General features: G+C 37.5%; 1 protein-coding gene across 15 annotated transcripts in view; it reads right to left on the bottom strand.

Annotated features, from left to right (window-relative positions):
* The window catches only part of TCF4 (transcription factor 4), a 382,697-nt gene that overhangs the window by 121,660 nt on the left and 249,704 nt on the right, over window positions 1-11,333 (bottom strand). The gene's annotated exons all lie outside the window — the stretch shown is intronic.

Below are 11,333 nucleotides of genomic sequence, written 5' to 3'. Positions count from 1 at the left end.
GCCCTCCAATCCCACACTCGTGTCTAACTGGAAATATTAACAGCCGCTCCCCACTGCCTGCCAGCCAGCAGACGGGAGCGCAAACCGAATTACGTAAGGAAAGGAGTCCTTTTCTTATGTAACTGAATCTTCATAGGGGCTAGGAAGGAAACATCAGATTTTCTTATTTTTCTCTCATGAAAGAGGTTGATGTGGGGGTTCAGAAGAATGGTTATTTTTTTCCCCACTAATTCTCAGAGAGGGAGGAAAATGGTAATAAAATCCTCCCTTTTGGTCCTGCAGACACTCTGCTCTCTCTGCTAAATGTACAGACTCTGAGTCTAACCTGGTTTAACCCGGAATGCACCTGGGATTTCTCATTCTCTCCAGCCTCAATACATCATGCTTTTTAAGGTCTGCAGTGAGGCAGCCTCAGGTTGAGGGGCTTCATTCCTGGGTATTTCAGGAATCTGAGAGGAACCCGAGGCATTTTTAATTTGTACAGGTGACTCAATTTTGGTTGTGACCAGAACTGAACATAAAGCTTTTAAAAAAGCCTCAATGTACACATTTATGCATTCATTACACAGTGTTAAATCTAATTTGTTCTTTTTACTGTCACAGGAAGCACATGTTTAAAGCAATCTGTTTCCTCATGTGAATGCTTTCCTGTCTGTTTAAAAAAAAATTGCGACACACTTTACCCTGAGTAACCAAGAGGTGATCATAAATATCCCTAAATAGCATTAAACAGATATGAAAGACATTAACACTTTCAGAATGCCAAAGTAGTATTAAAAAAAAAAATTCTAACAGATGCTCCTAGGTCAAAAAGTGAAATGTGTGTTTCCTGAAAAAACACTCTCATCAGAATCATAAATGAACTGTGAGAAGAGGAGTGAGGTGTTGCTGAACAAACCAGGATCCTTTTGGTGAGGAACTCAGCAACCCATTGCCAAAGTGCACTTGCCATAAAAAGCCCAAACTGAGGTGGAAGTTTGATGAAAACCAATATCCTCTGCAATCCACAAGGTGGCAACGAGTACAACTGAGGGGCGACCTGGTGGGGTCTCTCCCACTTCCCAGAGAAAGGTTCTGTCTCTGGAAACCGAAGCGTTATCTCTGCTCCGGGAAACCAGGAAGAGGGCTGGCCCAAAGGGACCTTTCCTGCAGTGCGGTACGTGGGGCCTGGCTTTGCTGGACATTGAAGTTGGCTGGGAAGAGATGTTTGTCGTGAAGTGTATCGGTCATCTCTCTCTCCTCTATCCCCTTTAGCAGATTTTCCCCCCCCTTTAAATGCAAGAATTCAAGAATCAGCCCTTAGAAAAAAACTGTTCTAGGTTTCCCACAGCTCACAAGAAAAAATACTGCCCCCCTCTTCCAGCCAAAGGAATTCAACAACGGCATTGAGAAAAAACACATTACTAGGCAGCAAAGGGCAGAATCCCCCAATTCTTTGACTTTTCCAGAAAACATCTGTATAAATAATCCTGCGTATTGTTACAAATGGACCTAAACAGTCCTAAACAAATGGAACTCTGTTTTACTTTAGAAGAGAAACAAGCTGCCACGCACACCCACCTAGTCAAGGCACCTCCGTCTTCTCAGATGAAGTCAGAACCCCCGGCCTGACTTTTTATGAGTGCCACCACCAGCTCTACAAAGGGAGAGCAGGGGCATCACTTGGGAGCCCTGCTTCTGGTCGCTTGCAGGATGACGCTGATGGAATAAGAAATAAGAAGCATGTATCTCCTTATCACTTAGAGGCAGGGCTGATTTAGGCATAAACAAATTACTGGCAGAGAGAATCATGTTATGAAGACTCTGTCATCTTGGCCTAACGTCCTCTTCTAAAAGGGAAAAGATGGGGAACATCCTTCCAACACAAACTTCGCAGAGCAATTTAGTCGATGACTAAAAAGGCTGACGAGGTGTCTCTGACTGATGGATACCATTGTAAGGACAAAGAGATAGAGAAAGTGCTCGGAGTAGTTCCTCAATTCAGAAAAAGCAAGTGGTCTCCATTAGCCAGAATTTTTCTGAATGCACTTGAGACACTGGCCTCAGTTTCCAGTTAACGTTCAGGAGGCTGCATGTTAAAAATCTGCTCTAGCGCAGGACGAATTGGGAGGCTGGGACTGACATATATACACTACTCTGTCTAAAATAGGTGACTCATGGGAACAGACTGCATAGCACAGGGCACTCTACTCAGTGCTTTGGGGTGACCTAAATGGGAAAGAAATAGGAAAAGTGGGGATGCATGTATACATACAGCTGATTCACTCTGCACAGAAGAAACTAACACGACATGGTAAAGCAACTCGAGTCCAATAAAACATTTTAAAAAGAAAAACAGAAAAAAAAAACAAAAAACTTCTTTAGTGTCCGAAGAAAGGCAGTTACTCTGTTGCTGACAATGCATTGCCAGGGCTTATCATGAATATCATTTGCTGTCATAATTTCTAGATACCTACAATGCATCAAGCATATGCTAAGCACATTATATAGCATATGCTAAGCACATTATATATATATATATATATCGTGATATATATTTATCACGATATCCTTAGGAGGGACGTATCTTTTCCCCATTTTCCAGGGAAAGAGTCAAGAATGACATCATATGTCCAAAGCCAGGTAGCTAGTCACTGGCACAATCAACTAAAAAAAACCAGGTGATCAGATTCCATGCTCTTAACCAGCAGATGATACTGTTTCTAGTAGAGATATCCTATCCTGGCATATCTGGATATTCTAGCGGATATGCCTGGGCCAAAGCTGTGCATTATAACCAGTGACTTAAGAGGTACTGAGGGTCATTCTACAATGAGATGAAACTTGTGAATATTCAATTTATTCCAGATCGTCAAATATTTGCTAAATGAGACAGGCTGCACAAAGTTTCCAGTCCACAAAGTGTTCCAAACAGCTACAGCCTCATGAATAAGGACACAGACAGAAACCTCAAGGGCAGACTGCCAAGGTGACTATCCCAGCTCTGCCACATACTGGCTGTGTGACCTTGGGCATGTTTCTTCACCTCTCTGTGCCTCTATTCTTTTATCCCCAAATAAACAGTAGCACCCATCTCATTGAATCTGTGAAGGAATAAATGATTTAACAGATGCAAAGTGCTCAGTGTCTGGTGCAGAATAAACACCAGGTCAAGGGTCTGCTCCCAGTACACCAACATCAGCTCATGCAGCAACCCTAACCTCTGTCTATTTTGGAGACCACAAAACAGGCTTGCGACCTAACCAAGGCCACTAAGTGAGTAAGGAGAGGACGTGAGACACTAAAGTAGGAAGATTTCTAGTGGCGTTTGTCTGCACATGACTCTACCGCTTTTATTACCATATTCATTCAGTGGAAATATATTTCTAAGTAATATGCAGAAAGCAATGAGTTGAGTTTCTATGGGACAAAAAAGATGTACGCAAAACAAAAAAGACCTTTACCCTCTCCAAGGTGGTTACAGGTGAGTAAGGGGATTCCGCTGTTCCATAAAAAAGCCTAAAGGACAAAACATCCCGGTATGACACTGTGTGACTGCATTTCTTGAATGTACAACTTTCTCAAAAGGCCAGACTTTCTGCTCTTTTTAAAATGCTAAGGCCATTCCCCAAATTGGGCAGTGCGCGACATTACACTGAGCATCTCCCTAAACACCAAGGACCTTAGTTGTGAAGCTTCGCAATTTAGATAAAGCCTACACTGAAGAGAAAGAACTGTTCAACAACACATGGCATGTCTGGCTTTTAGCTTAGTTGTGGAAATGCTCTGAATAAGTATAAATGAAGGAAGAAGTGAATGAAGCAATGAATGAATGGATGAAAACTTCTAAAAATGACTTTTCCCCTCCCACCCGGGTGCTCCCAGTTTATTATAGGGTTCCGCTTAACAGCTAGATTGCTGATGTAATTTATTAAAGGGAAAACAAAATAGTATTGTTTCTAAAATACTTACTGGGGTTTGAATTTTCTAATTCCAACTGTATCTGTCCATAATAAATATGTTTGATTCTGTTCTCTTTTGCCCAGCACTAGCAACTAAGCTACAGATTATATGTGACAACATCTTATACACTTAAAAATAAAATTGACATAAAGGCATTCTATGAGGACTCCCTAGGTTTTGCCACCGAAATTTCACTCACGAAGCACAGGCCTTACTATTAAACAAAATGTAAGTGGCAGAATGTGTATCTGTTTATTATACAACAATACTTTCAAACAGTGTAACAGTTATAGAAATAGGTTTATTTCCTATTTAGCTTCAAGGTTGAAAACATTCAAACTGATTCAACAAGTTTCCATCACCAGGCCATGAATATTCTTTTAAACTCTCAGCTTCAGGAGAAATGACACACGAGTTAAGTACTGTTGCATTCTTAAACAAATTTTATTTTTATCTCCTCTGCTAACATCTCAAGCTATTACACTTTCTTATCATAAAGCCCAATTTTTATAGTCCACTTATTATTGAATTATTTTGCACTTCAAATTCGTTTCATAATGAGCAAGCCAGAAAATATTATTGTACTCTGGGCTTATACACCTGAGCACCTGTGAAACAGCCGTATTCCCCAAACAGGGTTACTCAAAAACATTACCGCCAAGAATCAGCCACCTACTTGAAACTGCCTTCTCATAGCAGCTAATGATATAATGATATACTGTGCCAATCGGTAGAATGAAAGCCATTACAATATTATTATAAGTATAATCCAGGAGGCATATTTAGAATGATATGGGCTGGGAGGGAGGAAGCTGCTGGAGACAGTTAGGAACTCTGTCTCAGATGATATCAAAATAATTGTTCCAAAATAGCATTATTCTAAAATCCCTGGATGGGAACAGCAGTGGAGACTGACAGGTCTTGTACGTGCGTGGAAGGCAGGTACCACAAGAGTCGTTTTTCTGAGAAAACCTGAGTCTTTCTAACAGGAGTCCATGTTTCACAAAGGACATGCTCTTTCATCACCAGGGCTGAAAAATACAACTGATAGAGGAAAACACACCAAAATTTTCCCTTTATACTTGGCCACGAAGGGAGCTGCACAATACAACGTCCCCATTCTTCTGTGACACGGAGCACTCAAAATAAATGCAGTGAAACGTAATGCATGCACAGACCCTCCTCTGATTACTCCAGAAGTAAACGCTTATGGATCAAGTTTCAGCCCTAGCAGGGTGTTTTTGATTAATTCCTCCGACGACAAAATTAGACTCGAAAGACAATAGTGGGTGTCTCTGAAGCACGGAAATGGAATTCTTAAAAGATTCTATTCAAAATCCCATTTGCACATTCTCTCGGAATTCAAATGGGTATTTCTCCCTAAAACTTAAAATCATCCTTATTTCCAACCCTGAAATTTTCCACACTGCAGACTCTTCTGCACTACCTGCATTTCTCTGAAGAGGGAGTAGAGGCTCTAGAAAAGCAGAAACTCCACCAGCTCTGCACCTACGCCACCGCAGCAGCCAAAAACCCGAAACACCCAGAACCACTCACAGGCTGCTGTTCCGAGATAAAGTAACGGAGTAGTACAATTACAGACTCTGCACCGAATTTTAAGAAAAGCTGCCATTCCTTTGAAAATGAACATGTTTGTGTTCACACACACACACCCCGGGACAGTGAAGACCAAGGCTAAGAATCTCATGCTGTTGCTTTGAAACGCAACTTTATGTTCAGTGTAAGAATTCAGTGCAATTTGTGAAAAAAAATAAAACAACACAGCAAGTGTCTGTCAACAGCCTGACACAATCTAACCTGCCTTAAGAAAATAAAACTTCACTATGTTTAAAAAGACTCTTTACACCTTTTAGGACTGTTGCTACGTATTTGTTCTAAGAGCATCTTATTTAAAATCTTCCAAATTCAATCTGACTTTCATTCACAACTTTCAAACAAAAAACTTAGAATTGCTTGAAGACAAGAAGACACACCTTGAAAAAGCAGAGTTGTCAGTAATTGGTGGTGAGCGTGGGGAGGCGCAGAAAGAGAAAACTTCTCAATGTTAGAAAATCAACAAATGTTTCAGTCGAGGAAATATTAAAAGTTTAAAAGATGATGCTCAACCGAATATTAAGCCAAGCATCTCTATTATTCCACAAACATAAAATAAAGGTACTTGAGCCAGATTCTGCAGAACCGGTTTCTATAATTTCCAAACACACGCAAGCCTGTCATAATTCTCTCTCTAGCCTCTCCAGCAGCCTTACAGTTGTTTCTTAACTTCTTAATAATTAAACCACTCAGAGGAAGCCCAAGACTTCACTGCAAAATATACTCTTCAGTGAAGGTGATAACATAAGGTTAGAAATAACAGTTGCCTGAAATGTATTTCTCTTTTTTCAGCAAATGAGTCCAGGTCTACACTGAACGCTATGGTTCCAGGTCTACACTGAACGCTATGGTTCCAGTTGTTGAAATTTCAACAGAAATCTAAGTGGGTGAAATACTGAAAACTTGGTTAAAAAAGAAAAACAGACGAAGGAGGGAGGGGAGGCGCACCACAGGAGCCACCTGAGCAGTGCTTGCTCAGTGGGATGATCACGTAAAGGGGGCTGACAAGGCAGCTCCATGGCGGAGAGAGCTGATGGCTGTGTCTTGTGAGTCTTTCAAGCACACATCCTTATCATCTGTAAGGATAATCCGAACAGAGATCAGAAGTGCACAAACCTTTCACCCACAGTTAACTGAAGTTTTTCTTCTCCCTTACATTTCTTCTCACTTTATATTTAAGATACACACACATGAGAAGACACCTTTAAAAAGGCGAATTTAAAAGGAGCAGAATTGGATTTCAAGACAAGGACGGCAGTGGAAGAGAATCCTTATGATTCTGAAATTCCAAACAAAAATACATAAATCTTTGAGCAATCTCCTGAGACACTGGAATGCTTTATGGGATAGATGTTGTTTATTTGGATGAATTTTATAGGTATTCAAAAATACTTTTCAAGGAATAAGAATCCTCAATGTAAAGTTAAATATAGAGATCCTCCTATGCTTGTTTTCACAACCAGCAATTCAAAGAAAGCCTAATTTCTATAACCTATAACTGCAGGGGAAAGGAGAAAACTGGTTTTCAAAGAAAACAAATAAATACTTATTTTGTGATGAGTATTTTTGCCACTTTCAAAGTGCTTCCCAATGTCATGTTACATATTCTGTGTGAATTCTGTGAAAAATACTTCTGTCCTGTTTGGAATGATTTACTTGCATTATCCTTCACCTTCTTTCTGCCTATACATTTTCATAACAAATAAGCATAATTTAAATAACCACTCCTCAGACATAAATACCATTAATTGGAAATGGGCACTTTAAGTTTAAAGGTAACTATTATGAGCTAATATTTTAATGTAAACACCTACACTTTTTCACAAAGTATCTGCTTCTCTAGGAAAGAACTTTGAAGAAGTGCCCCCCCCTTTTATATCTTATCACACAATTGTCTTCTAGACTTTTCTAAACAGGATGGAGCCCAGGTGGCTGACACTTAGTTCACTTTAAAATCAACATAAATTTTATTTTAGCAAAAGTTGTATTGTCACTCAAGTTAAAATTTTGTTCTCATGAAAAAGCATCATTACGATTTCCTTGAAATCAATTTCAAAAGTAGTGGGGGAAATTAAGTGTTTTAAGTACTGAGTTTTTCAATTACATATATATATATATGTATATATAATTTCTTGGCTTCTAATAAGAAAGAAACAATTGCCAAGTTCTCTTTTAAATTGTGATTTCCTCAAGCATTTGAAAAAAAACTTATCTAAAAATAGCTTAGGATATAAACTCAACATCATGTTTGCAACCTTCAAATATGAAGGTTTTTATATAATGGAAAATACTGAGAACATTTAATGCTGTCAGCATTATACAACTTTTCCTGTTAGTTCTAAAAATCTATTCTGTAAAATAATGTCTCATCCAGACTTAAAGATTTTATTTTGCTTAAGAAGTATACCCTTAAAAAAACTGGTTAACCTGGTCTCTCTCATGCACATTGAGTCTTTATTTTTCAAGTCTACCTAATGATTAACTTATATCTCAAATTTTCTTGGAGGGTGCAAATTTTATTTCAGATTCTTTACCATAGTTGAGATTGCTTTCTTTAAAATTCATGTGTTCAAAATTATTTCTAACCACTTACAAAGTTTGTTAGATCTTTCTGAATTTAAAACCAAAAACCAAACCAAAAATCAAGTGCAATTTAACACAGAAAATAGACTTTCTTAAAAAGTACAGTTTGAAAAAAAAAAAAGATAGCCTGTAATAAGAGAGATTATAGACTGTTTCTAAAGATAAAACTTCATATTTCCAGAGAATTCTGAAGTTCCAAGGATTCCAACTGAGGATGTTAGTGAGACTGTCACTAAATTGGATTAGAAATGGAGATAAATTCCACCAATACTTGAAGTAGAAGGGTTGGAGCTGTTAATATAGTTTCTGGTTACAAGAATAGCATTCTGAAACAGGTCTTATGTGTTTACACTTTGGTGGGCACCCGAAAATTTCTGAAAGACAATGTCCTTTGTGTCTGTGTTTTTCCTGTGTATTTGAAAAAAAAATATTTTAAAACAGCAACACATTAAAAAAATTTTTTTTTGCTTTCTAGATTTTAAGGCTTCCATGTTAATTTCTAAGACTTTTTATCTTATTTTATTTTATCCAAAATTTTATCCAAAAATGTGATTTAAAGTGATGTATTTTTCTCCGCATGAATTCATGACTCAGTATGTAGGATGATTAGGCTATACAAGATAGGAAATTTGCTGGACAGAGCAGTAAAGTGGAAAAATGTTAACTTTAAGATGATATATGGTTTCAAAAAGAAAAACCGAGATGTGGAAATCAAACAATTAGTTCACGGGCAGATGCAAGAAATTAGGCAAGATAAATCCTCGCATCCACAAAAAACAAAGCTGTATTGTTAAAAGTCCCATCCAAAGATGAGGGCTATCAGAAATTGAGATGTGGCTGAAGAGAGCAACATACTAAAACGAGACAAGAACACAAAAATGTTCTGCAGCACTAAGCAGGGCTCTTGTGGGCAATTAGGTAGTTGTCAATTTCACACAGCTTCTCCTTTAAGAAAACATCACCCCAGCCCTTCACTATAGGCCTCTGTTCTCCACGGGGACAGACTCCCTTTCCTCCACTGCGCCTGTGCGCTGCGACCCTGCAGGCTGGTCCTTCCGCCACCCTATCACGGCCATGCTTCCATAGTGACTCAAGGTCTCTTGATGCAGTGCACAGTACAAACACATTCAAGGATCCTGCCAGATCTGTGACACGACGTTGGGCCAGGCTTATGTTTTCTCTATCCCACAGATGCTGCCGTTATTTTCAAAAACAGGGCCAGGCCAGCCCCTCACTCTCTCAATTTCCTGTGAAGATCCAGCCTAATGGTAGCAAGAGAGAAGCCCGGCTTCTGCCCCCGAGTTGTGCCATAAATAGTATCTGATTATAGATGTCACCACTTACATTTTCCTTTATGGTAAGGAAGAGAAAGGGCCCATTTCGAAAAGGAGGGGAAAAAAAGTGAGTTGATGGAACAGATTGTGACAGATTTATTAGGATTTATCATGGTAAATATGTATTGATGAAAACATATAAATGTATTTATCCAGTCATAATCACTCCAAAAGAAACCTTTTATTATCCCCATTTTTTTATCTGTCATAAAAATATTCATAGATATTGAAGTAAGTTTTAGAAGCATCTTTTTATGGGACAAATATTCATAATTTTATTTGAGGACTGAAGATACAGAAATACAGATCTACTGGAGCAAAAGTGTTATAATATCTAATACAGATCATCATTTTAGATGAAACTGAAATATTTATTTTATTCAGTGATAAGGCATGTGGATTCTGTTATCAGTAATAAGCATTCCAATTCATACAACAAAGCTAATATAAACTGAGCTAAACTGCTGTTAAAAGAGGGCTGAGATTTGTTGAAGTAATGACAATAAACAGATGACTAGATTTTAAAATCAACCAAACAGCCTTCGTCTTGCTTAAAGCAGACAAACAAGAAGCGAAACAAAATTTTTAAATTACAAGGATAAAATTCTCATTTCAACTTAGTTTTCCTCCTTATCTTTCAAAAAAAAGTTCTTTATGGAGCAAAATACCAACTATTCCTTCAGGACCATCAAAACATCTAGCTAACATAAATTTTCAAAGAGGAAACCCTAAACGGACCATCAAACGCCAAAAATTAAGTAATACAAATTTCCAATTCCAGATTTAGGGAAGCAAGGAAAGACACTCTTATAGTTCTGAACATATGACAACGCATCAGTAACACATAACTGTCTTAACAGCAAAGAAAAAACTATACCAGTAACATATTCTATACTGGCCAGTTAGCTCTACAGAAGACACTTAAAGATCGACAGTGAATTATGAGAAACTGTTGTTGACAATGATTAAGTGGATAGATAATATCTAATGCCACACCAAAGCACTCCTTAGAAACTCTGCAAATTTCTGCATAATTTATTTCAGCATTGAAAAAAAATAAACTAAGTTAATTTAAAGATGAGACATAAACAGTGTACTATCACTTTAACTTTCGTATTGCTCTTATAGAAGAGTTTATTCTATCATTTTAAAATATTTAAAGGTCCACTTATTGTATTTAATACTGTCCGTATTAGGTTCAGACAGGTTTAAAATGTAAACAGCTGTGAGTACTGTATCATTTGAAGTTGTCATAAAAGCTATTACAAGCTAAAGTTTCACCTACATTAAATCCACCACAAATTTAAAGCTTAAAATATGGTTATAAAAACCTGAGAGGATATTAGTCAATTTCAAGACAACACAGAAACACAAGAATAAAACCACTCAGTATGTTTTTAAACGACTTATTGGTAGTCCAAAGTGACTATTTTATACACCATTGGCAGTTTTATTTACACAATATTTTTCTATATTTATGGATAATTTTGTGATGCTTCTTCAACATTACCGAGTCTCTGATAATCAGCATACAAAATTTGCTCTTTCCCTGATAAGACTTATTCTGATATATTCGCTTAATAATTTTTTGGATGAGCTGAACTGAAATCAAGTCAAATACACAGGTGTTTGGGTTAATCTAATCTTAGCACATTTGCAAAACCCATTATTCTTCTAATTTATTAAAAATGAAATAAAAACTAATATGCAAGCACTGATTGGTAATATTATTTTCAGAAATCTCAATATAATTTTATTTTAGAGTACAAGAACTTATGATAAGGCTCATTAGCATTCTTTTCAAAGAATACTAATGCTCTACAGAACACAGAATTAAATTAAAACTATATATACATATAG

Source organism: Bison bison, unplaced genomic scaffold (assembly GCF_000754665.1).
Source record: "Bison bison bison isolate TAMUID 2011002044 unplaced genomic scaffold, Bison_UMD1.0 scf7180017864349, whole genome shotgun sequence".
Taxonomy (NCBI): Eukaryota; Metazoa; Chordata; class Mammalia; order Artiodactyla; family Bovidae; genus Bison; species Bison bison.
The sequence above is the reverse complement of the archived record's forward strand: the minus strand, read 5'-3'. Positions and strand labels throughout refer to the sequence as shown.